Source organism: Mauremys reevesii, linkage group 1, assembly GCF_016161935.1.
Source record: "Mauremys reevesii isolate NIE-2019 linkage group 1, ASM1616193v1, whole genome shotgun sequence".
Classification (NCBI taxonomy): Eukaryota; Metazoa; Chordata; order Testudines; family Geoemydidae; genus Mauremys; species Mauremys reevesii.
This window is the reverse complement of record NC_052623.1, coordinates 43,790,781-43,817,472: the sequence shown is the minus strand read 5'-3', so window position 1 is coordinate 43,817,472 and position 26,692 is coordinate 43,790,781. Positions and strand designations below refer to the sequence as shown.

Below are 26,692 nucleotides of genomic sequence, written 5' to 3'. Positions count from 1 at the left end.
TCCATTTTGCCAGAGGAGTGAGGCTGTCAACTAGACTTCATTCTGGAGCTTTACACACTCTTTTAGATAACCTGGCCACAGGTCATGAAGCACCTTGAAGATAAGGACTGAGAGCTTGAACTTGACTGGATATTCTATAGGAAGCCAGTGTAGAGAGCAGGGGACACTTCTGATGCGTTTATGGTAGCTAGTGTTACCAAGGAAATGTGGTACAGAATGTCTGTACCAATTGGAATTTCCTAAACACTGATGGAAGTGCCAAACCTGAGTGGCACGTGCCAAGTCACAACACCTATTAGAGTGGGGAGCTGGGCCTAGTCCTGTAGGACAGGAACCACTGCGGTGAGGTGAGTGCAAGCTGAACTCTCTTTCCAACCTGCACTTGGGGCAGCCCCTCAGTACTGAGCCAGGATTATGGTTGCAGTGCTGGCATGGAGAGTGCATATATGTAATGGCGGGTCACAAAATACCACCACTGCACAACAGCAAAAAATTGCAATTGGTATGTTGCCTTAGTAAAAAGTTTTGGGAACTACTGTCCTTGCCAATCAGAGATGGTTTAACAACATGGGATCTTTAATGACCACACATGTTCAGAACTTCTGAGTTACAGGTCATCTGAAAGACAGCACCTCCAACAGCACAGCATCTTACCCCATAGTGAGAATCATCGGGGAAATAGAGTTTGGCCATATATATATATATATATATAAAAATTTATTCTCATCTGTAGCAAGGCCTTTAATAGGCTCATGGCAACCTCATTTTTCTGACTTCCATATATGCATTAGATGGAACAAAAAAAAATGCTTATTAACTTTTCTTCTTCAAAATGTTTTTACAAATATTAAATAACCTGGCTGATTCAGTGTGGAGAAACCACTACCTTTTAAAAAAAAACAAACAAAAAAACAACCCACCCACACCATAAGAACAGCCTACTGGGTCAGACCAAAGGTCCATCTAGCCCAGTATCCCGTCTTCCAACGGTGGCCAATGCCAGGTACCCCAGAGGGAATGAACAGAACAAGTAATCAAGTGATTGATCCTGTCACCCATTCCCAGATTCTAACAAACAGAGACTGGGGCACCATCCCTGCCTGTCCTGACTAATAGCTGTTGATGGACCTATCCTCCATGAATTTATCTAATTCTTTTTTGAACCCTGTTATAGTCTTGGCCTTCACAACATTCTCTGGCAAAGAGTTCCACAGGTTAACGGTGTGTTGTATGAAGAAAAAACAAACAAACAAAACCACACACCACTTCCTTTTATTTGTTTTAAACCTGCTGACTTTTCATTTGATTTGGCGACCCCTAGTTCTTGTGTTATGAGAAGGAGTAACACTTCCCTATTTACTTTCTCCACCACATCAGTCATGATTTTATAGACCTCTATCATATCTCTCCTTAGTCATCTCTTTACCAAGCTGCAAAGTACCAGTCTTTTTACTCTCTCCTCATATGGTAGCTGTTCCATACCCCTAAATCATTTTATTGCCCTTTTCTGAACCTTTTCCAATATATCTTTTTTTATATGGGGCAACCACATCTGCATGCAGTATTCAAGATGTGGGCGTACCATGGATTTATATAGAGGCAATATGATATTTTGTCTTATTATCTATCCCTTTCTTAATGGATTCCCAACATCCTGTTTGCTTTTTTGACTGCCGTTGCCCATTGAGTGGATGTTTTCAGAGAACTCTCCACAATGACTGCAAGATCTTTCTTGAGTGGTAACAGCTAGTTTAGACCCCATTATTTTCCAACTGGGGAAATAGGTATGGAGTGGATTGCTCAGGGTTCTGTGGAGGTTCAGTACTATGCCACCTCATAGGACAGAGTAGGTGGTCTGTGGACAACATCAAGATGGGAGGGATCAAAAAAATGTTGTGGGGGCGGAATAACAGCATCTTCTTGTTATGCTGCAAAGCAAAAGAAAAAAAGAAAAACAGAAAAAAAAGGCCAAATCAAATGAAATTCATTAACAGCAATTGTAAATAGGTTCATGTAGCAAGGAAGAACAACAAATATAATGTAAAACAGGGGAATTATAGCAAGGTAGTAATACCAAAGAGAAGGATCTGGAGTTCCCAGTTTATCACCCAGGTGAGCTCCACTGAATAGGACTCAGCGATGTCACACAATTTAAAGTGGCAAGCTCTGTAATGGATTAGATCACTAAGATGGTCATGTACAGAACAAATGACTCTTCAGTGGGGGCTGGAACATGCTCAGGATAAATGCTGCTGGTTCTCCAGGATTCAGTTAACTGGCTAATCAAGCTTCCCTTCTCCAGTTGAATGTACATGTATTTCAGGCTCTTAAACTAAGAGTATCTCTACCATTCCCACTCAAATGTTAGATTGTACATATTTGGGTCCATGACACTCCTTTGCCCTGTCCACAGTACTACATCCCACTGTACTCCAGAGCAGGTCATTACCAGTACTACACTATTCTACAGTTATGGTCGCAAACAGGACAACTTACATTAGTTAACTACACAGAAAAGCAGACTGACTTCCTCAGGGAGCCAATGGGCAGGATCCACTGGGAGGCTAATATGAGGAGGAAAGGAGTCTAGGAGAGCTGGCTGTATTTTAAAGAAGCCTTATTGAGGGTGCAGGAACAAACCATCCTAATGTGCAGAAAGAATAGCAAATATGGTAGGTGACCAGCTTGGCTTAACACAAAAAATGAAGCTTACAAGAAGTAAAACTTGGACAGATGACTAGGGAGGAGTATAAAAATATTGCTCAAGCATGCTGTCTGTGTGTCTGTGTAAGTAAAATCAGGAAGGCCAAAACATAACTGGAGTTGCAGCTAGGAAGGGATGTGAAGGGTAACAAGAAGGGTTTCTACAGGTATGTTAGCAACAAGGTAGGTCAGGGAAAGTGTAGGACCCTTACTGAATTGGGGAGGCAACCTAGTGACAGATGATGTGGGAAAAGCTGAAGTACTCAATGCTTTTTTTGCCTAGGTCTTCACAGACAAGGTCAGCTCCCAGAATGCTGCACTGGGCAGAACAGTAAGGGGAGGTGGTGAGCAGCCCTCAGTGGTGAAAGAACAGGTTGAGAACTATTTTGAAAAGCTGGACATGCTCAAGTCCATGGGGCCGGACACAATGCATCCAAGAGTGCTGAGGATGGCTGATGTGATTGCAGAGCCATTGGCCATTATCTTTGAAAACACGTGGTGATTGGGGGAGGTCCTCAATGAGTGGAAAAAGGTAAATATAGTGCCCATCTTTTAAAAAAAAGTTAAAGTATGGATTGGATGAATGGACTATAAGGTGGATAGAAAGCTGGCTAGATCGTTGGGATCAATGGGTAGCGATCAATGGCTACATGTTTAGTTGGCAGCCGGTATCAAGCAGAGTGCCCCAGGAGTTGGTCCTGGGGCTGGTTTTGTTCAACATCTTCATTAATGATCTGGATGATAGGATGGATTGCACCCTCAGCAAGTTTGTGGATGACACTAAGCTGAGGGGAGAGGTAGATATTCTGGAGGGTAGGGATAGAGTCCAGAGTGACCTAGACAAATTGGAGGATTGGGCCAAAAGAAATCTGATGAGGTTCAACAAGGACAAGTGCAGAGTCCAGCACTTATGATGGAAGAATACCACGCACTGCTACAGGCTGGGGACCGACTGGCTAAGAAGCAGTTCTGCAGAAAAGGACCTGGGGATTACAGTGCATGAGAAGCTGGATGTGAGTCAATAGTGTGCCCTTGTTGCCAAGAAGGTCAACGGCAGATTGGGCTGCATTAGTAGGAGCATTGCCAGCAGATCAAAAGTAGTGATTATTCCCCCTCTATTTGGCACTGGTGAGGCCACATGTGGAATATTGTGTTCAGTTTTGGGCCCCCCCCACAGAAGGGATGTGCACAAATTGGAGAAAGTCCAGCAGAGGGCAATGAAAATGATTAGGGGGCTGGGGCACATGACTTATGAGATGAGGCTGAGGGAAGTGGGCTTATTTAGTCTGCAGAAGAGAAGAGATTTGATAGCAGCCTTCAGCTACCTGAAGGGGAGTTCCAAAGAGGATAGAACTAGGCTGTTCAGTGGTGCCAGATGACAGAATAAGAAGCAATGGTCTCAAGTTGCAGTAGGGGAGGTCTAGGGTGGATATTAGGAAAAACTATTTCACTAGGAGGGTGGTGAAGCACTGGAATGGGTTACCTAGTGAGAGGGTGGAATCTCCATCCTTAGAGGTTTAAGGCCTGGCTTGACAAAGCCCTGGCTGGGATGATTTAGTTGGGGACTGGTCCTGCTTTGAGCAGGGGGTTGGACTAGATGACCTGTTGAGATCTCTTCCAGCCCTAATCTTCTATGAGTCTATAACTATAGAATTCTATAGTACTTTTTGGTAAGGGAAGAGGCAACCTGGAACATAGCTCTGCAGAACACTGGAGATACACAGTCCCAGAATATAGGCTGTGTGCTGCCTCCTAAATCTGCATCTCAGTGGAAGCAGCACATTTGCAGTACACGATGCAACTGGAGAATTTGGCCCTGTGTTTGAAAACTGGAACAGCATATGTGGGAACATATTGTACAAGGCACAGTCTTAAGCAGCACACTTCAGCTGCACTTTAAAGGTTCAAAATAGCAGCTACAGCAGAGAACTAAAGACCTGGTGCTGAAAATAATGCTATGTAGAGTGTAAGGGATCTTGTTCTCTGAATGAGAACTCTCAGGTTTGAGAAACTTCTCAATTTATCTGTAGCAATTTCGAAGACTCAAATCATATTTGCAGTGGACTCTAATTCAATCTTAATCTCTCCACTGAGAGGGATAACTGATGAAAATAGAAGAGTCCAGTACAATGTGTAAAAGCAGCAACGAGTTCTGTGGCACCTTATAAGGCTAACAAACATGATGTGGTCATTTAGAGTCTAGATTATTTTCCTTCCAATACAGCATTCTGACCTACAATATTTTCTCAGGTGCTTTGTTTTGACAAGTTCTCAATGACTCAAATTACATATTTCCATCAGCCTAAAAAGCCTCCTGATTTGTTAATAGCCAATACTATTTAGCTCATGTTTTCCTTTCCTATTTTTCAACCCAGTACTTCTAGTTATGTACTCTTGGACTTGGGCCCAAGGTTACACAGCATGTCAGTGTCACAACCAGCATGAGAACTCATGTCCTCTGCTTTCTGGGACCATGTCTAATCTCCTAGACCAGAGTGCCTCCTAGACAAGTTACTTACAGAAGGAACAACTGGGTTGTTAGATAGCTCAATAGTATGTGTACACACAATTTTCCCACCTGCAGTTTGAGCCTACAATTAAATTGCTGGAATAAAACTGGAAACTTTTTTTAAAATCAATTGTCCAATTTTCTTCTCACACTGATGTAAATCAGTGGTAGCTCCATTGAAGTCAGTGGAGGTATATTAGTGCTTGATTCACTTCTCACTTAAGTCTTTAGTGGCAGTAGATCAAATATTTCTCTCACTTACAATGGTGCAACTTCAATAAGAAGGATTGCAGGATTTTGGCCTGGGATGACGAAGGACAACTGTGTCTGTTGGCTCCCACCAAAGGATCACATCCAGTAACCTTTCACATAGGGAAAGCTGTGTTCATCAGTAAAATAGAAATTCAGTGTAATAGAATTTTCATAATATTATCCTTACATTAGGTTATTTCATCTCAAATACCCTATGCCATGAAGGGAGTATATAGTTAAAGCCCTTATTTCACTAAATTCCAGTAGGTTAAACAATCTGCTAACATGGTCTCTTGGGTGTCTGACTGATAAAAGCTGTTAGGTCCAGATGGATGACCAAGGGGAGACTCATTTCCAGTTCAATTGCTAACATTTTAGTTTGCATTTTAAAAATCAGTATTGAAATGCAAGATGGGCTGAAACAACAAATTATTAACGTCTTTGCTTTCTTCAGTCTGAGATACATATGCTGATGATCTGTTTACAGGTTAGGGGATTGTGATGAAGTGAAGAAACCAACATTAAGGTACAAAACACATTGTTCATGCAGTTAGTAAAACTGCAAAGAAAATTCATCAAGACCTGGGGATTTTACAGTCGCATAATGCAGTTTTGTATCAATCCTCATATTAAAGGAAAAAGATTTTATTCCTATTCATTCTTGGTAACAGAGACAGGTCCGTCTCCCACTAAATTCAGAGAGTTTTGCCATTGACTTCAATGAAATCACAACCAGGCCCACACACATTCATCCAGAACACTTCTACTTCTCATCTCATGGGATCACATTTATACTGACTGCAATAAATTCCCTAAATCCCATTTTAATTAATGAGGAATCAGAAATGCATATGGAGATTAATTGTGTGAAGCACATTTGTGTTTCATTAAATGAGACTAACTTTCCTTACTTGAGAAAGTGTTCCAAACATCTGCTCCTATCTGTTATTTATTTGGAGGGGGTTAGCAATGTGCCAGCTGCTTTACCAGCAGCTAAGCATGCAAGGTCCTTGTCCCAAAGAGTTTACAATCTAAACAAACTATCTACACGAGAGGGATTAAGAGGAGTAAGAAAAAACAATGCCATTGGCTGGAGAGACAAAAGCCTGAGTCTTAGTACCCTGATTTTTTTATATGGATGTTTTTTAAAAAGTTGCTCATGTACTTAGTGTTCAATTCTATCATCCTTACACATGCTGACACTCACACCTTCATCCCAATGATTCCACCATGAGTAAAATGAGTTAGCTTAGGACAAGGGTAAGTTTTGGGTTATGTCAGAAGATAGTGTGATCTATCAAAATCCTCCCATAGGCTATTGATGGGACTAAACAGATGTAATTTAGTTTTGGTAAATTGTTGCCATTTGTCTTTCCAGTGAGAAAGCCGAGGAGAGCTGGATCTTGCCTGACAAGGCACCTGGTGTGAGTATCTGTCATACCCTTGCCATAGTGTGCACACAGAACAGAGTTCCCCGGCTATGAAATAGACAGTAGCATACTTTGCAACAAAGAATTCATGAAGTGACATGGAACTCCTGGATATTCATCGCCAATACCTTTTTCCTTGCAGTTCTATGGGTATACACATGTGCCTGAATTATGATGGTGTGCCCAACTAAGGGAAGCAGCAGATGCTCACTGCACCAGGCACAGAGAAGTTCTGGAACAACGGTTGTAAAAAATCATGCTTCCAGGAATACACTCTTGGAGCTGGCACACTTCTCTGGGGGCAGCTGTCTCTCACACATGCAACATGTGGGTTTCTCTTTGAGCTGGTACACTTAGCAGAACTGTGGCATTAGCACCCACTGACGCCCACACTCAGGAAGCAGAGTCTTAACGTAACTGTGACATATGGCAGAAAATATCATGCAACAGGAAAAGCTAAATAAATGCATCAGGAGAAAAGCGATTCAGAAGAAGTGAATGGGGTCAGTGCCACACACCCCAGTCATATGTTGGAAGCAAACAAACACACCCCTCCAAAAAAAAAAAAAAAATTATATATACACAAGTCAGAGCCCACTAATGCAGATCTTAATGTGCATTGTATGTGTCACTGTAGAGATGACTACGGTAGCCTCTCTATGGTCCAATATACAATGAACACAGCTAGACTGCTCCAAGAGAGAGAGCAGGGTGTTTTACAACTATGAGCCAGGATGGGGGCTTATGTATGTGCTATTGGGAGACCAAATTCACACTTTAACAGGGCTGCTTGCCCCATGGGCTGGAGAAGCTGGGGCTAAGACAGCCAGCCAGCCCTGATTACAGGATGAGCCACACCTGGATTGAATCAAGGGATTCCAATACAAAAAAGCAGCAGGAAGCTGAAAGGAGGGGTGGTTGAGGGAATAATGGAGGCTGCTAGGGGCAGGAAGCCTGACAGTAAGCAGGACAAAGCTCCCCAGGCAGGGAGGCCTGGGAAAGATCCTGCCCAAGAAGCAGGGGAGGGACTGAAAAGGCCTATGGGCAAGGATAAACTCCAGACAGTAGGTCACCTTGATCAATTGGTCCATCAGCCCTCACAGAGAGCGCCCCAATCACAACATGTCATTTGTTGTTCTAGCCAGTCCTTCAGCCACCCGTTGGCCAGGCTGTCAGTGGCACCAGACACCTGATTGACATAGTGCACCACAGCCCAGAACCCCTGAGTGACCTGTCAGCTTCAGCCTCCCAAGTAGCTGGGATTATATGCATGCATCACCATGCCCAGTGGCAGCTCCAGGCACCAGCGCGCCAAGCACGTGCCTGGGGTGGCAAGCTGCGGGGGTACGGCCTGATGATCGTCGTGAGGGCGGCGCACCTGTGGGAGGTCTGCTGGTCCTGCAGCTTCAGTGGTAAGTCAGCGGTGGGGACGCCGAAGGTGTGGGACCAGCAGACCTCCCACAGGTGTGTTACTGAAAGCTGCCTCCCTGCCGTGCTTGGGGTGGCAAAATACATAGAGCCACCCCTGACCATATCCAACAGGCAGGAGATGCTGGAGATCAAAGTGCAGCCTTCAGTGCAGGGTCTGTTTTGTTTGCATGTGGTCTATAGGAAAAGAGAAAGATTGAAGTTAGGGTGAAGCCTGGAAGGGCCAGTGTGTACCTGAAAACTAAATAAATGGACCCCAAAGAGGCAATTTGTTTGAACTACCATTTGAACTAAGCACATTTATAGAAGGGCCCTGAACTTGGTGGGGGCAAAACACATAGGCAAAGTTGATCTGCAACACCCTTGACTGTGAAGGGGCACGTGGGTGGCAGCAAATCCTGTTGTACAAGCATACATCAAAGTATATTCTCATGGAGGCCAACTTTCTACAGACTCACAAAGCTCAAGCAGACTGTGGCGGGTCCCACCACACAGAGAGATCACTATTTGAAGGACAGTTGAATGTTGCCAGCTAAGCATGAGACTAAGTTCCAGCGTTTACCGAACAAAATTCCCCATACAGACAGCTTAATAGTACTGAATAAGGCACCATGACTCCATACCAGCAAAACACTTGCATATAATTATATGCAACTCAGTGGACCCATTGACTTCAATAGGACGTATTGCTTGCTTACAATTACATGTGTGCTAAGTGTTTTGCCGGACTGAGGCTTAGGCACCTGATCCTCCTCTCATTTACAAGTGAAATCATATTGACTTCAGCGGAGTTACTCCTGATTTACAGTAGTATAAGTGAGGTGAATCAGGCCCTAAATATACAAACCTATGTGCCATCCTTCCACATACATCAAACACATATAAAGGGCAGTGAAAGTGACATTGCCCAACACCACCACATCAAGAAGGTGAATCAGCAAATTAACACATCCCCTGGACATATCAAGGCAGCTTGTAACTCATTCTAAGCATTTCCCCTGAGTAAAAACTGATCCATTACAACTCCCCTATTCTTGTGATTGGCTGAACCAAGTGCTGTACTTTCAACCAGTTAACCTTTTTGCTAAGATACAGATTCCTCTCCTTTTTCTTGGCCTTTATATGCATTTCCTGAAGAGGTCTAAAGGAAGATTTGACCTTAAAAGGACATCAGCTGTGTTAGGAATGTACATACATATCAATGAAATATGAAAAACTGGAAGAACTCTCAGATCAGACCCTTTTCATGAGTAGCTTAGTATTATTTTGCTACAAGCGTCTTCAGTTCAAAAACAGACCATTCCTCTTGCCTGACAACTTGAATTAACAGCTCAACAGCTTTCCCTAAAGCATCTGTCGTCACCATCCATGGTAAATCTCAAATAGATAAGCACAGAACAGGAGCAGTGGGTGACTAGTGTTTATTTTAAAAATATATAATTTCTGTTCCCTTGTTCATTACAATGCTGTGTTCACCTTTAGACTTGCCAGCAAGGGGGCTGGTATTTAAGCAAAACCTGGAAATGTTTCTAGCTCTTATTTACAAGCTACAGTGAAGCTCTCTTAAGCAGCTACCCAGAATGCCAGTTTAAATAAAATAAAAAAAATAAAATTAAATTAAAAAAATAAAAAAGTCACCTAGCAGAGATGGGGCCAAAATTTAGCAACCAACTTATAGAAGGTCTTTTAGTTAAGACCCTAGACTGACAGCTGAAGAAAATTGCACCACCCTCCACATTTTCTATTACAGTTGTCTCCACCTGTTAGATGAAAGAATGAGACCAAATTCATCCCTGGTGTAGGAGGATTCATTGTATGTTTGGAAAGTGTTTACTTGCTGGAGGAGAACTTGAGAATACAGTGAAACCTGTGCTCCAGAGTCTTGCTGTCATAGAAGCCTGCCACCCAGCTTTAGTTGGCAAATAGTTCTCTAATGCTATGATTTTTTTTGTTTTGTTTTTTTAAAAAAAAAGTTCCTGTCCTGATTCAGCATAAAAAGTCAAAAGTTTTGGCACAAAAAAAATTGTGTCAATTGAAATGTTTTGTTTTGATTTTGACTCTAACAATTTACTATAATTAGCTTACCTTTTGAAATGAAGAGTCATTTTGAACTGGATTTTTTCATTTAGAAAATGAAAAACATAAAACATCAACAATTTCAAAAAAAAATGTTGAGTAAAGAAACATATTGAAAACCACCCTTTCCTGAGAAAGGTTTTGGATTCAACAAGCTGGCATTTTCTGATGAAAAAAGTTTTGTTAAAAGATTCTTGATCAGCTCTACTGAGTAGTTACCCAGGGTTCCTGGCAGGCTTGTGCAGCCCATGCTGAAGCATGCTTTGCTGTGGCTTCTCTGCTCTAGGATCCAAGTTAGCTTAGGTATCTCTACTCAATGTAGAGTCACCCTCAGTGATTGCAGTCTAGACATACATGGATAAAAAAACAAAAACAAAAACACAACTTTCATCTCTAAGGGTATTGGCGAAGTAACTTCAGTTCTTGCTGAAGCCACATACACATACTCTAAAGTATGTGGGGAAAACCATCAGGTTGTTTTGGTATGAAAAAGATATAAGTTAACCCAGTGCATTATGGCTAGTAATTGTGATGGCCAACAAAGAAAAGACAAAGCCACTTGTCAGTGGTTGGGCTGCTGGTGCCCAGAGATCACAGCCTATCCTGATGCTCAATATGGTCTCATTGTTTCCTTGTACTCCAGTTGTCTGTCTGTATCCATCTGTTGTCTCTTGTCTTCTACTGAGATTTGTAAGCTCTTCGGGGCAGGGACTGTCATTTTGTTCTGTGTTTGTACAGCACCTAACACAATGGGGTCCTGGTCCAGGATGTAGGCGCTAACATGGTAAAAATGTACTCAGCTATACACACTGTTATATGCAGCAAGATTAGTCAGTGAAAACTACCATTCCTGAATTTTGTTCAAGTAACAGAGGACACTCTAATCAAACCACTATTTTAAGATGATGGGATGTATCTATTACATCACCGTCTTTTATGCCAACTCTATATTGTATGACTCAGCTGAATAAAGGTATGCAAAATAGGAGAAACTATTTTTAAGCCACCATCCTTAAAAGAACATTTTCTTCCTATTACAATTCTTTTGAAAATCCAGGCACAGATCCTAGAGAAATCAGATCATATGCTTTGAGGCATAAACAGATTGCCTTCAAGGACTGGCAATGAATCTCTCCTCTGTTATTGAGAAATTAGATACACGACACTATGGTTTTTACATAATTTGAATTTTTATGAGCAATTGCCTTTAGCTGTGATCAGTACTTATCAATTTCAGGTATAGACAGAATACATCAGAATAATGGTTAGTGTAATCCAGTATCATGGTAACTCTTATGTAAAGAGAGCACATATTGACTTAATATTTTTCATCTGTTTAAAACTAATTGCTATTTTTTTAAATTAAACTAACAAAAAACCCACAAAAAAAATTCAGCATATGCAGCATGAGAAACAACTAGAACTTCTGCTCTGACAGTTAAAATTATTTTGAATTGGAATGATAAAATGAAGGTTCCCATGAAATTACAGGTCTGAAGTTTAAATTCAGAATCAAAATGTTTCATTTTGGTAAGGTTATTTTGATTCATTATGTTTTGACTTAATAGAATTTAAAAGTCAAAACAATGAATCAAAACCTGTTGAAACAAAATATTTCAACAGTGTTGAAATGAAGTGTCTTGACATTGTTGAAAAGAAACATTTCAATGGAAAAAAGTTATCTATACATTCCTCTGAAAATTTTGACTGACAAGTATACTAAAGAAGGCTATATAAAACAAATAAGGAGCTACCTATATCCTGAGAATGTACCTCCTTACTCAGAGCAAAAAACAAAACAAAAAAACCCTAAAACAAAAACAAACTACACCCCCCCACACACTTCCCTCAAAGACCAGACACATTGTCCAAATATTCATAGGATTATATGGTTCCATTCTGGAGGAGAGTTTCAGGATGATGTAGAGAAATGCTCACAGAATACTGCAGTAATACACAATAAGTCAAAAATCCTGGTCAGTACTTATAAGGATTTGTAGAGATAATGATCTGATATAAAAACAGGCTGATAATCACAATTAGTGAAAGCAACAAAGAATCCTGTGGCACCTTATAGACTAACAGACGTTTTGCAGCATGAGCTTTCGTGGGTGAATACCCACTTCTTCGGATGCAAGTGGTGGAAATTTCAAGGGGCAGGTTTATATATGCAAGCAAGAAGCAAGCTAGAGATAACGAGGTAACCTCGTTATCTCTAGCTTGCTTCTTGCTTGCATATATAAACCTGCCCCTTGAAATTTCCACCACTTGCATCCGAAGAAGTGGGTATTCACCCACGAAAGCTCATGCTGCAAAACGTCTGTTAGTCTATAAGGTGCCACAGGATTCTTTGTTGCTTTTACAGATCCAGACTAACACGGCTACCCCTCTGATACTTGACACAATTAGTGAATCCACCAGCTCATGGAATAGGACACTGGAAATAAGAAAGAGGTAGGTCAGGCTGTAACTATCTGGTATAATGAGGGTGAGATTGCTAGGTAAACTGTCCTGGATTGACTGATGGCAATGAACTTTAATGCTACACTTCATGTACTAACCTGTGGTTAAGTGCTGCAGAACACAAATAAACAAAAAGACATTACTGTGGATATGTATCCACAGTATTAGCCACAAACCATTGATTTCTCAACTATGCTAGGGCTAAAAATCAAGAGTGGTAACATTCAGCTGTGGCAATTATAACAGCAAAATACAATTGAGTATCAATATTAAAATTCATACCAAGGCTTTACACTTGTAGCGAACATGTTCCATAGATTCACAAAGCACTTTTCAAAGCAGAATGAGCATCTCTCTCCCCACTGTATATTCATGTGGTTTTTGTTTTTTAAGAAAAGGTCTGATATCCTAGTAAGTTGGTGGCAGGGCAGGGACTAGAATTCAGATTCCCAGACCAGTGTCCATATATCCTGGAACATAAGAACGTATGTAAACATAAAAGACTGAGAACTAGTTCTTTTGCCCTGGCTAATTGTTCAAATGGTCCAGTCCAGGATTTTTGATCATCTGGAACAGCTACGGTCATATAGAATCACCATGGCAACATTGTCCCCTACTTTCCCTTGTATGAGCTGTTGAAATATAGACTTTCTGGCTGAAAGACCACCTTGTCCCAGACAAGGGTGGCTAGGTCTCCCATCCAGGTTTACATTATCTATTTCAGGTCAAGAATAGAATCTAGTTTGTGCTCTTTGCAAGATAGCTGCATCAAGCAGGTGTACAGGTTACAAAGAAGTGAGTTGACATGGGCATTTATTCCCCTGTGCACACACCTGAAAGCTGTGTCCCCTTGGTGCCTTGTCCCAGAATACTCAGGCCCATCCCAGAATGGAATATATCAAAGTGAATTTCTGTACCAAACGATTCCATTCTAGACTTGCAAAAATGCAATAGATCAACTGGAATAAAGACACTGGATAAGCTGAACTTAACTCCTGCTTCAAGGCATACACTGACTGCCAGCTGGGGCCAGGATGGAATCTTTCCTCTCTATTGTACAGCTTTGCAAAATTGTCCAGGTGCATTATGTGGCTTGCTTTTGACTTCCCCTGATGCCAGAGGCAGGATACTGGACCAGATGAACCAATGGTCTCGTCTGGTATGGCAATTCCTATGTTACTGTATAATCTGAAAAGCACTGCTTTCTCTTTAGGGAAAGGAACATACTGTAGGACTCCCTAGAAGGCAGAATAGCTAACCAACAAACAAAAGCACAATGCATAATAAATGTTCTCCAAACAGTACAAACATGTAAATGCTTATAACTGTCTTCTTGAAAATCTATACCGGAGTCGGCAACCTTTCAGAAGTGGTGTGCTGAGTCTTCATTTATTCACTCTAATTTAAGGTTTCGCGTGCTAGTGGTACATTTTAATGTTTTTAGAAGGTCTCTTTCTATAAGTCTATAATGTATAACTAAACTGTTGTTGTATATAAAGTAAACAAGGTTATTAAAAATGTTTAAGAAGCTTCATTTAAAATTAAATTAAAATGCAGAGCCCCCTGACCGGTGGCCAAGACCCGGGCAGCGTGAGTGCCACTGAAAATCAGCTCACGTGCCGCCTTCGGCACACGTGCCATAGGTTGCCTACCCCTGATCTATACTATGGTAGCTCTGTTTTCCTATTAAAAACTGCTTATTTATTTTTATTACATTTAAGCTGTCTGTTAATGCCTTCCCTTGGGCTATATCTTTAGCCCATGTGCTGGGCTCCCTATTGACAGTCTTGGCCTCTGTTCCATGCCACCCAGCTCTGGTTACTCCTTCCCAGTTAGTGGAGGTGTGCCCTGCCCTGCCCACTGCCCCTGAGGGGGCTTGGCCTGAACCTGACTGTTTGGGATCTGAAAGCCAACCAGCCAATGGGGAGGCAGTAACTGGAGCTAGGTGGAGTCAGTCTGTGTTGCTGTGGGAGTAGAGCGGTATGAGGTATAAAGCAGTAGCTTTATAAAAAGACTGTGACCCTCAGCGAGCCAGCTCATTTTTTTATTATTAATTAGTATTATTAAAGTTCTGTGTGGCTTGCCAATGGTTTTGTGGTCCTCTGCTATCTTGTAGTTGCCCATCCCTAGGCTAGATTATAAATTTCACTTCTGATCTTAAAAACAAAAACCACACACACAAAACTCCTCGAGTCTACCTTTCCATTCCCGACCTCTCACCCTCCATTCAGTCTCATGTCTGTTGCTCTGAAAAGTTGTACTGGATGTCCAGCTGCCAGCTCACAATCAAACTGAAAACTGAGCTATTTGACTTCTCTCAAACTCTTTTTATCTCCCTCCTTTACTGTTAATTCCAAATACTCATTTTTATGGAAGTCACAAAAAAAAAAAAAGACATGGTACCTGCTATAAATAGAACATGGTCTAGAAAAACATAAAAAGGTGTCAGGAAAGGGATGCAACGTTGACAAAATGATCCTGAGGATTAAAGGTGCAGGTCTTAGTTGTTTTTTGTTGTGTTTTGTAAATTGTAAAAACCAAAACACATTACTTTCATTTTTATCCCACACTAGTTCCTGGCTTCAGGTCCAGTATCCTTACTGTACTATCAGGAGCCAATTCCCGCCTTCCACATAGGTAAGAGTACTTACTGAGTTAGTTTCCTTGTAAGTATGCCTGAAATGGGTCTTCAGGATGGATTTAAATAAAGAGTGGGTAGTGTCTTTGTGGACCAGCATCTCAAACATAAGGGCCAACATGGAAGAAAGAGCATAAATGGATGCAGGAGACATAGGACTAAGACTGGTATCACTTGGTGTGCAGAGGGGATGGGGTGACATAAGTGACAAGGGTGGATAATAGGGAAGGCAGACATCTTTCTGGTTACCAAGGCTTGTGACCTAGGACTCCTTTCATGCCCCTCCCCTCATCAAGACTTTCCACCAGATCCTGTTTGTTTCTCTTCTGCATTTCTTTGGTATGCAGAATTTCCAGCAGCTGAAGATCTGGCCCCAATCCAACTCACATCAACTGACCTCCCTTTCTTCAATCCATCCATAATGCAACAGATCTGAGTCACAGCTCTGACTTTTTAGATTCACCTCCTGAATCCCTCAATTGGCCTCCTCTGGTCTTAATTGAGTTCAAACTTCTTGTCTTTACTTTCAACACCCCACATAATTCTGCTTGTGCTTGTATCTGTTCTTATTTCTTTCTGCACCCTTAGCCTGCTGGCTAACAACTTCTTCCTTTGTATCATTTCCTGTCTCATCTGGGTGTCTCCTTCCATGCTACCCCTTACACCTAGAACTCCCTTCCCTGGTGCACTGGCCAACCATCCTCTCAGTCTTCATTTTCATAGCCCTTTGTGGAACTGGCTTAAGTTACCCAAGGGACCTCCCAACCTTGTGTGATCATGACCTCCCTTCCATTTTCCTCCCACTCACACCATTTTTTTTCCTCTTGCTCTTCCTTGTGCCTGGAACAGGCTCCCTGATGCAGTGTGCCTAGCCACCTCATTCTCCTCCAAGTCTCTCCTAAGAGTCCTGTTCTTGCAGCCCTCTAGCTACCCTCAACTCTTCTCTTGCTTACAAGAAGAAAAAAGTACCTGGCTATTTGCCTACTTGCCAGCAGTATCACTTTCAGGGCAGGACCTGCGTCATATATTTGTCTCCGGTAAAGCACCATGCACAAGTATGATGCTGCAATAGTAATTACTAATGTTTCTAATTTAACCAGAGTTAAATTAAACTCTGTATGGATATGATAGAAATCTATTTCTACACTTGGGACTAGATCCAAAGCCCTTTAAAATCAGCAAGACCTTCCATTGACTTCAATGGGATTTGGTTCAAGGGCTGGCTTTTCACATGACATTAAACATAGCACCAGCTCTGACTGTGGGTATGTGTAAGTAGACTAAGTAATTGCATAGGGCCCCCCGAACAGCTCAAGGGTTCCCTATTAATTATTTATATGCATTGTGTGTGGGGAGGGGAGGGGGGCTCCCAAAAGGGGCTAGCACTGGGACTGCCCACAGTTGGCACTTTATTGTTTGAATTAAGCTGGTAAAAATGTGTTCAGGATTGTTAGTGTCTTTGGAAGAGCTGATATTTGTGGTGTTTCTATGAAAATAGGTCAAGCCTATTGGTATTTATCTAGGACTAGCAAACCCTGCTCCTGCCTTTCACCATGCATTTTTCTCTGACTTTTGTGGCAGCTTTTGAACACCCCATTAAGCTTTCCATTTAGATGGCTTAAGTGTTTCCATACAATTTATTATAAAACCAAGTGATGTTGCCACCTCTTTTCACTCAGATGCTACCAATGTAAAGGTTACATTTTCTTATTTAAGGAAAAAGTGTAACAATGCTAGGTAGGGATAAATAACGCTTCTGCCTATATAGAGAGACACGTGAGGCTACAGTGATGTAATTACAGACCATAACTGATTTTATTGGGACTCCAACAGCTAAAACTCATTTTCCTAATACTCAATATTAAGTGCAAATCTGCACAGAATTGTGATGGAAAAATGCCAGGTAGAATAGAACTAAGAATGCTTGTTTGGTATTTTTTCCTGTATGTTCTTACCTTTGTTGTTATGATGATGTATGTTTTGATTTTGAAACAGAGTCAGATTCTAATCTGTAATCCAGGAGCTTTGCCTCACCATGGTAGTACAAATGGGCCAGAAAACTAGTGGGCCTCCCAAAATGGGGATTCAACCTAGCATGGTAGCATGCCCAGATAGATTACAGCCAGCATAACTGGCTCCCATGCACCCCCCCTGAAACTCCTGGCATAGCAGGTGTCATAGGGCAGCCCATCTGAAGTGCCCTATGCAGTAAACCATAGCATGAGAAGCATGGTTGCCTCAGTTTCTCTTCTCCAATAACTTCACTTCAGGCTCTCTTGTCTCAATACTATCCCTTTTTGGGGCTGGTTTACTACAAAACCAGTGTGCAGATGGTCCAAAACATAAACCCCAACATAGTCTATTTGTCACCCTAGTGCAAGTAGTACTTAACATTCTACAACATCTCATCCCTCAATGGCCCACATAGAATCACAGAATAGCAGGGTTGGAAGAGACCTCAGGAGGTCATCTAGTCCAACCCCCTGCTCAAAGCAGGACTAATTCCCAACTAAATCATCCCAGCCAGGGTTTTGTCAAGCCTGGCCTTAAAAACCACTAAGGATGGAGATTCCACCACCTCCCTAGGTAACCCATTCCAGTGCTTCACCACCCTCCTAGTCAAAAAGTTTTTCCTAATAGCCAACCTAAACCTCCCCCATTGCAATTTCAGACCATTACTCCTTGTTCTGTCATCTGGTACCACTGAGACCAGCCTAGCTCTATTCTCTTTGGAACCCTCTTTTAGGTAGGTGAAAACAGCAATCATATCCCCCCTCATCCTTCTCATCTGCAGACTAAACAATCCCAGTTCCCTCAGCCTCTCCTCATAAGTCATGTGCTCCAGACACCTAATCATTTTTGTTGCCCTCCACTGGACTCTTTCCAATTTTTCCACATCCTTCTTGTAGTGTGGGGCCCAAAACTGGACACAGTACTCCAGATGAGGCCTCATCAATGTCGAATAGAGGGGAATGATCACATCCCTCGATCTGCTGGCAATGCCCCTATTTATACAGCCCAAAATGCCCTTAGCCTTCTTGGCAACAAGGGCACACTGTCAACTCATATCCAGCTTCTTGTCCACTATAACCCCTAGGTCTTTTCTGCAGAACTGCTTCCTAGCCATTTGGTCCCTACTCCGTAACAGTGCATGGGATTCTTCCGTCCTGAGTGCAGGACTCTGCACTTGTTCTTGCTGAACCTCATCAGGTTTCTTTTAGCCCAATCCTCTAATTTCTCTAGATTTAATCACACGAGTGCTTGTAAAAACACACCTAGACTCAGCCAGCCCCCTCCTGTCCTTGTCCCAGGACAGAAATCCTATTCTTCCAACTGGAGTACAACCCTGCTCTTCCCGACAGGAACTTCTACAGCCTCTCTGCTAGGAGCATCCCTCATTCTGTGGCCTTCTCATGGTTCCTCTGGGTCCAGCTCTTCAGCCCTCAAGATGTCAGTAAGTAAGCTCCTCTGCTGCTCTCCTGCCTTCTCCCAAAAAGCACCTTCCGGACTTCTTCCTTCCCCTGGTCTCGAGTAATTCTCACCTGCCCTTCCTGACTGGAATAGTCTGCTCTGACTCACTGTCATTCCCTCACCATGACTCTCCCTCATCATGCATGGCCCTCACGTGCTACCCCACTCTCTTAATTGGTCAGATGGGATTAACTGCTCTGGCACAGGGGAGCTGGACGTACTTAATTTACTGCGGCAAGCCACCCTGTGACAGGGGGCATGTTCGGGTGACAGAGGGCATGGCTTTGTACTGCTCTTCTTGGTTAGTCTCAGTGAGAATGATGAGTGTAGAACTAGCCCCAAGATCAGGGAGCCACAACTAGCTTCTTTGTGTCCCATCCTTCCCAGCTGCACCCAGCAGACACTGAATGCAGCTAAGATTCTAACCCATTATCTTTAGTTTCCTGTTTACAATTTCAAGTGCCAAATGAACTGGTAAATTCAAAATATTACTAAGTTATTGTTATTTATTTGTATTGTGTAGCATTGAGGAGCTCTAGTCATGGACCAGCACCCTATTCTGGTAGGCACTGTACCAACACAGAACAAAAGAGGTCCCTGCTCCATACAATCCATGTATTAGACAAGAGTCAAAACAGGTGGATACAAACATATGGGGGAGTACAGGTAAACAATGAGAAAAGAGAGATCAGGATGAGCAACAGTAGTCTCCACACACCAGCAGCCAAACCATTGTCCATTTTATTGTAGGCATTATGGCAAAGAGAGTTTTGAGGAGTTATTTGAAGGAGAGTAATGAGGCAGTTTTGCAGATGTTTCTGGGGAGCACCTGCTAAGCAGCATAGGAGAAAGCACAGAGGTGTCTGTTTGAAAATGTAACTAGTGGACAATGGAGGCTGGCATTATGGATCAATCAGGGGTGAGCAGTTCAACAACAAAGAGATAAGTAGGATGGGGACTGATTATGCAGGGCCTTGAGAGTCAACACAAATAGTTTATGTTTGATGCAACAGAGGAGGAGCAGCCAGTGACAGGATTCAAAGCAACGGACTAGGGAAATAATCTTTGCAGAAGCAGTCTGAATGGATACAAGCAAGGCAAGATTGCATTTGTCAAGGCCAGGGAAAAAGGATGTTGCCATAATCAAGGCGCAGGACAGTGAGAGTTTCAGCTGTGTGGATGGATAGGAAAGGCCATATCTTAAAGATGTTGCATAGAAAGAATCAAAAACATTTAGATATAACCTGCATGTGACGATCTAGAAAGAGGTCTGAGTTGAAGATGATAGCCAGGTTATGAGCTTGAGTGACAGGATGGATGGTGGTGTTGTCTACAGTGATAAAAAAAGGAGATAGGGGAAGGGCTGTGTGTGTGGGTAATTAAGAGCTCTGGTTTAGCCATGTTTAGCTGGAGCTAGCAGCTAGACATACGAGGAGATGTTAGAGAGAAGCTGAGATTTTAGTTGGACAGAAGGACACAGGTCTGGAGCAGAGCTAGATCTGTGAATTATCAGCATGGAGATGGTAGCTGAATTTTCGTCCTCAGCTGAGATTCTGCACCTTCTCTGGGTAGAGAGAAGAGAAGGGGACCAAGGACAGAGCCCTGCGGCCAAGTTCTCCAGCAGTTGCACTTGTGCCTCTTCCACTGAAGTGAGAAAATAATAATTTATAATGCTAATATACTTAAGAATGTGAGCCAACTCTCCCTCCCACCCTCACCCCCCCCCCCCAAAAAAAGGGGGGGAACCAAACATTCTTGGACTTTGGGGAAAATGTAGATCCAAAAACCTGAATTTTACAATTGATTTTATCGATTTAGTCAGCCAACTAAATCCCTGGATTTAAATTCCTCCACCCAGCTGTGGGAGGTAAGGTTGTATTCAGATCTTGTTATGGAATTTCTGGCTTAGACAACTCATAGAAATTAATTATTCCTAAATAGCTGCAGTGGCTAATCACCAGTTGGTTACTACCCTTCCAAACCTAGTCATCCTCCTCTCTTTTATAGGAAAAAAAAATCTGCAGTATTTTGACACTACATGCTGAATTAAAGATGCTATTGTCACCCTAACTCAACATGCCCTGGTTTTCACTTGTTTGTTCTTTAAACTTTTATTGCTTTTTATCTGAGAATGTAACAATGTGTCAACTCTTACTATGACCACAGTCCATCCCATAGCACCCCTTCTTTGTGATTTGTCTTTCCTTACTATCTATCTCATTTTGTGAGGTCCTTGGGGCAGGGACCTGCCTTTTCCAATGGTCTATAAAGTGTTATGCACACCTATTTGTGCTGTAGAAAGATTGACAAAATAGATGTGTAGCAGCCACCTAGCATGAAGGCGTTAGGAATTGCCTTGCCAGCATGGTAACAAAGTGACTGGCCCCAAATCTCTATCAGGTTCAAAATCCTACACCAAGTTCTGTTCTCTAATTTCATCCTTAGATTTTTATCCAGAGCAACACATGAGAAATAGTGTTGAGTCTCTATTAAGTGCTATTGATTCATTGTCTGTTCTCACCAGTGACAGGATATGGCTGATACTACTGTTTTGTCCATATTCCAAGTACTCCCCATGTATTCCTGTTCCCCTTACTAGTCTCTCTGGGTACATCTGCACTGGAGCTGGAAGGGGTAGTTTCAAATTCAAGTAGACCTCTGATTGAGCTAGCAAACTAAAATAGAGTAGCCATAGCAGGGCGAGCAGGAGGTGCTAGCTGTCCCAAGTATATACCTAGGTCTTGGGTGCGCACACACACACACACCCCTCTTGTCACAGCTAGATTTCTATTTTTTACATACTAGCTTGATCAGAGCTAACACAAGTATATCCACTGGAGCTTGAAATTACACCTTGCAGCTCCAGGGTAGACACATTCAGTCACGCATTCACACCTTCCACCCCACGTTCCTGTCCTTCAACACACACACTTTGTTTGATGCATTCTGGGTTAACATAGCCCTGGTCAATGTTAACGCATGAGCTATTGATTACCTTCACTGGCAGAGGGGGAGCTGACATTTCTAAATACCATGGGAATATCAGGGGAAGAGGCCGAGTGCCAAAGAGTCGATTCACAGCAGTGCCCCCACAGCATCCTGCCGGCAGTCAGATCAGGCAATTAATTCCCAATCATTGTATTCTGAACACCACATTTCAAAACACACACTGTTCAGAGGAGCAACATGGACAGATGGTTAGTAGAGAAGAAAGGTTAGAAGAGCCTGGAGTATATACTATAGTGCTGCAGCTACAGCCTGCAAGCTGAGGTTATTGGTATCTGAGTAGATGTATTTTTCAGCTCACTGTGTGTTAAACAAAGATAGGTGGTTTTATTTAATAACTGATCCTATGGCACATTTTGACAAGAACAGTGGATAGTGTTGGTGCCCTGGACAGCACTTCATCTCAAAGGAAAAAAAAAAAAAAAAAAAAAAAAAAAAAAGCTTTCCTATAAAAGGCATGAGCTATTTGTGAGAACATAATGGCCGCTGTGTTTGCACAGACACAATGCTGTCATTACAATAGTCTCAAGCCTTTTCGTAGGCAATATAGAATCAAATTATAATTTATTCAGCTTCCCAGTATTATACTCAAAGCACTATTTGACCAGAAGATAGAAAGTGCAAGTTGGGGGGGGGGGGCGGGGAGGGAGGGAGGGGGGGAAAAAGGCGTGAATGTGACCAGAATTCTATACTGTGCATTTATACATGTCAGGTTTGCTTTTATACAAAGTAATTCCTCTTGGATGCCATCTGGACATATAATATTGCAAATTTATGAAGAGCAGATTCATTTCTATATCATTCTGTTTCTTTTCAACTACTAATATGCAGAGGGAATTTCATTTGTATACATAGACTCTGCTTAGCATATGGTCCGTAGCTGACAATACAGAATACTTTCCAGCTGTTGAATTCTCATATACTGCACACAGATAAAAATCTCACTGTTCTGAATGTGGTGCTCATAAAGCTCTTCTTAGGGGTGAAAAACCACACAGTTTGCAGTGGATACTCTATTAAAGGGTAGAGTTTTAAAAATCTGTGTAATGTATCAATTAATTAGTTTGTATGGTCAGTTTACAAAGCCTGATCATGGAATATGCAGAGCACTCCATTCATGGGCCAAATTCTACTCAGTTACACTGGTGTCAATCTAGACTAATTCCAAGTTTAATAGAGTTACTCCAGATTTATACTGATGTAAATAAGGGCAAACCTTAACCCAGTTAATTTAGTGCTTCTGAACGTTGCTGGATTTGTAGCATTAGAAATTGGGGCTGTTACCCAAATCTGTTAATCCAAAGGACTAATGCAGTATAAGATTCCCTGTGCTGCCCTGCCAGTATACCTCAGCCCTGACCTTTAATGGAACAGCTGAATGGTTAGAGGGTGGTTCAGTCTTCATGGCCATCAGGTTGTGAGTTCTCTGCTGAAGCTGCCAACAACACCAACTAATAGTAATTGGGGATTGTTTTTGTTGTGTGTGCAATGTCCCTTAGGGACTAGAGTGAGACTACCAACTTGTTTACCACAGATCACTGACTAGCCACCATGTCATGAAGAGTTCCAGTCACTACAAACCCAGGCCAGATTCACACTGGTCATTTAGAGCCAAAAGAGATCCTTTATTCCAGTGCCAATTCTCTGAACCTTCTCTTCATCCAACAGTCTAGTATACTGCAATACACTTCATTTACAGGTTCAACCAAAGTAGTTTGCTCTCCTTGTTTATGACAGTTTTAAAACTGAGTATTTGGTAAGTCCCCTGGCATCCCACATTCTGCAGCTGCATATTATGACTAACTTCAGTTTGGTCCCGCTCTTGCTGGCTTCCTTTGTATAACACAACATGTTTAAGTTGGAGTGTTAGGTTACCTCTTATTGGCATATCTTTACATCTTCAGAATGCCATGCATTGGCAAGTGTAGATTCCTGAGGCTGAGCATAATCAAATTTACTCTCTGCTGACAGGCATATGGGAGGGTCTGTCACTTGTTAATATTAAATGAGATTTCCAGCTGATTATCCCCAAAAATGTAAATCCAAGTAGTGTTCCAGAATGAAGATACATTAAAGATCATGCAAGATATGAAATCATGTTTTTGCTTGACTTTTTTCCCCACTGGTGGAAAAAAGAAAAATCTCCGAACCAACCTTGTTGAGTAAAGTTTTAAAATGATTTGATATGCTTGGATGATTGTTACTAAGGAGTAGGTTGAGAAGGAGGAGTTAAAGGACTAGCCTTTCTATTCTGAACACCTGGACCATTTTAGGTCACTAATGAAAATGAGTTTGGGTTTGTTACCCGATCACTACAATAATTTGTCCACATCTCATAAATCGTGACTAGTTTTAGTAATTTCTACCCCAGAGAGGCCCAAGACTAGAAATCTCATTTTTGCTGTGCTTGGAAAGAATTTAATTCAAGCAGAGACGCATTGTCTCTATCTAAGCAATTTGGGAGACCCAGGTTCAAGTCTGTGCTCTGCCACAGGATTCCGGTGTGACCTTGGGAAAGTCATTTAATCTCTGTCCTATTTGCAAAATGGGATACCACCATAACCCTCCTTCACAAGGGAATTTTGAGGGTAACTACATTAAGAATTCACAGGCACTCAGATGCTGCAGTATCAGGGGCCATTTAAATATCTTTGATAGATTTTATCTCTTTGGGGTCAGAGATTCATTAAGCAGCAATGGTAAAAACTGCAGATCAGCCCAGCACCAGGGACCATGCAGCTTTCTTAAGGAGATCATATAATTAAGAGAAAATGGAAAGTATGGTCTTTCTGGACAGAACTGATGCTTCTCTAAATGTGCAGCACCTAGACTGCACTACAGAAATGGAAGAACAGATGCAAATCAACATACAAACCCAGACAGACAAACTGAACCAAATATCTTTTGGATTTTAAGAGTGAGGGGATTTTTAGATGTCTCATTTCCACACTTCTGTGCACTCCCTGGGGCCAGCTGGGACTGGATGTGATAAAACTTGTGATGAGTCTGAACCACACATGTTGCTTTTAGTGTGTCCCATTGCAGAGAAACTGGACTCTGTGGTTGACTACTATGAGATATGAGGTTTTTATTTTGGCTAGAGACAGGGCCAAGCTTCTGTGAGAACAGACTCTTCTTCTACACTTGTAGACTGATTGGAAACAAATGACAAGAAATCTCATGAGTAAGCCAGTTTTGTGAGATTTCTAGCTGAACTCAGAACTAGTACATCTGGAGGAGGTGTGACTAGAGATCCTATACTTTGGAGTGCTTATGTGATCTGAATACAACCCACCTCATCCTTTGAATTTTACCCATCTTTAATAAGCTATAAGCAAAACAGGTTCTCTTCTATTCTAAGAGCATCACATTAAGCCAAAAGTTTAGTGATTCTCTATATTTTCCAGTAGTACATTACAGGCTTGCAAATTTGCATCTAAACTGGGAGAATCTTAGTTACTGAAAGGAGGAACCACTGGTAAAACTGATAATTTCCACCAGCAAAAGCTTCTCACTCAAACCATGTCTATTTTTTAAAAAAAAGTAAATAAATCCAACCACTGAAACACTACACACTTCTTTAGCTGTCTATAGTGATAGGAAAACAATGAAATTCTTTAAGGATCAGCCTGTTTTTGCACCAGAAAGAGACTAACTTTTGCACCTTGAGACTAACTTTTCTTGGAACAATTAATTTCACAACAATTTGAGATTCTAGTTTGCACATGATTTGAGCGAATTAGTTAAAGTGCCTTGGAGCTTAGAGAGCAATTGCTTTTGACACTTTTTAGCAGTAATAATGAGCACCCATTGGAATATAAAATTCTCTATTTGGAAGCATACCCAGCACATAATATCTCTCTCTCCCTCACACACACACACTAAAGTTTGTAAATTACCTTTGTACTACCCATACCAGTTAAAGAATGTTTCTTATAATGCACAAATAGACGTTTCAAAGCATTGTAAGAATAATCATATTAGACAATAGCCTTTACTGGCTTCCACAGTGCTTTGACAGCCATTCTCCATGATTTCTGACTTTTATAACAATCTCTAATTTAGTGATAGTAGGACTGTTTTCCAGTCAACAGATTAAATTGTCAGGGTCACATAATAGTCTACAAACTTAGTTCCCATTAGTGGCCATGGAATTTGTGAGAGCAGATCATGGGCAGAGAGCATCTTCAGGCCTTAGATAGAGCTATATACACACATTGTTAAACGATTATCGTAACCCAGATCTCTAAGGGGCAACTCTCAAAATGAAATATTTGATATAATAATAGTCTACTGCCATTTTATTGTCATCTCTGCCAGAAGGATTACTATAGCTTTCCAAAAAAGTCAAGGGGTCAAATTCTGAGGTCCTCATCCAATTTTCACTCAGTTCCAGTAGGAATCTGCCTGAGTAAAAATAAAGTAAATCCTGATTAAGGATCTCAGGGTATGGTTTTATACACCAACTACAGTGCAGCCCTCTATGCAAATAGCTCTTGCTTGAAATCAGAACAATAACTTGAAAGACATGATGAAAGAATATCAGCAGCTTGAAACACCAAAATGAAATGGAAAGACTATAATAAGACAGTAGAGCAGACAGAGGCAATCTACTATATTTTATAAGCTTTAGGCTTCTCCAGCTACATGCTTAGAATTGATGGTGTACAAGAGTTAAAAAGATAAATCCAACTGATTAACTCAATCTAATTAGAT

At 41.7% G+C, this 26,692-nt stretch overlaps 1 long non-coding RNA gene across 1 annotated transcript in view; it reads right to left on the bottom strand.

The window, feature by feature from the left end:
• LOC120394118 overlaps window positions 1-26,692 on the bottom strand; it is a 44,141-nt gene that overhangs the window by 16,841 nt on the left and 608 nt on the right. The gene's annotated exons all lie outside the window — the stretch shown is intronic.